The sequence below is a fragment of the Sinocyclocheilus grahami genome, unplaced genomic scaffold (assembly GCF_001515645.1).
Source record: "Sinocyclocheilus grahami isolate Dianchi unplaced genomic scaffold, SAMN03320097.WGS_v1.1 scaffold3211.1, whole genome shotgun sequence".
NCBI lineage: Eukaryota > Metazoa > Chordata > Actinopteri > Cypriniformes > Cyprinidae > Sinocyclocheilus > Sinocyclocheilus grahami.
The window spans coordinates 13,573-14,282 of NW_015508368.1; positions in this window are offsets into that span (position 1 = coordinate 13,573).

The following is a 710-nucleotide window of genomic DNA, read 5'->3' on the forward strand; positions in this document are numbered from 1 at the left end:
CCTCTACTGTTGAGTTAAGTTCCTTTGTGCTTTATTGGAATTGGGTGTTTTTTCAACTATATACACTTTTATGTCACAGGTGTTGATTTGAATGACAACTAACAACTAACTTTGTATTTAGGTTTCTTTCTTTAGTGAACGTCATATTATAATTGTCATTGAAACGTTTTTCCATACCTTCATATATATATTTATATTTTTGCTATTTTGTAAATGGTCTATGTATGTATAGATTTTTTTGATGATGACTTTAAATCTTAAAACATAAAATATTGTTACAAAGAGTGAAATGATAAACCAAAAAGATATTGTATGCACAATGTAAGTAGAAAATTGAAATAATCTAAATAATTTTTCTAGACAGGTTCATATGGCCAAAAGTAGAAGAAACACCCAATTATTTTTTCTGTACAAAATTCCAACTCTCTGAAGTCAAAGTAGCTGTTATTCAACAAAATATACTACATTTAATAATTAAAAAAGAAGACTGTCAAGAATCAGGTTCATAGCTTTGCTTCTGTGCTTATTTAGTGCATCATTTTGATATATACGTTTCGAGAAAAAGTTGTCTGGCTTTTGAAAAGTTTACACTTAGTTGTGGACTTAAATGTTATTAATGGTGTTTCTGCTCTGAGAATGCACCTTAGCCAAGGACTACATTTTATGTCTTTGAAACCAGCCCATAAAAACAGCCTCTATGCTGATTCTGC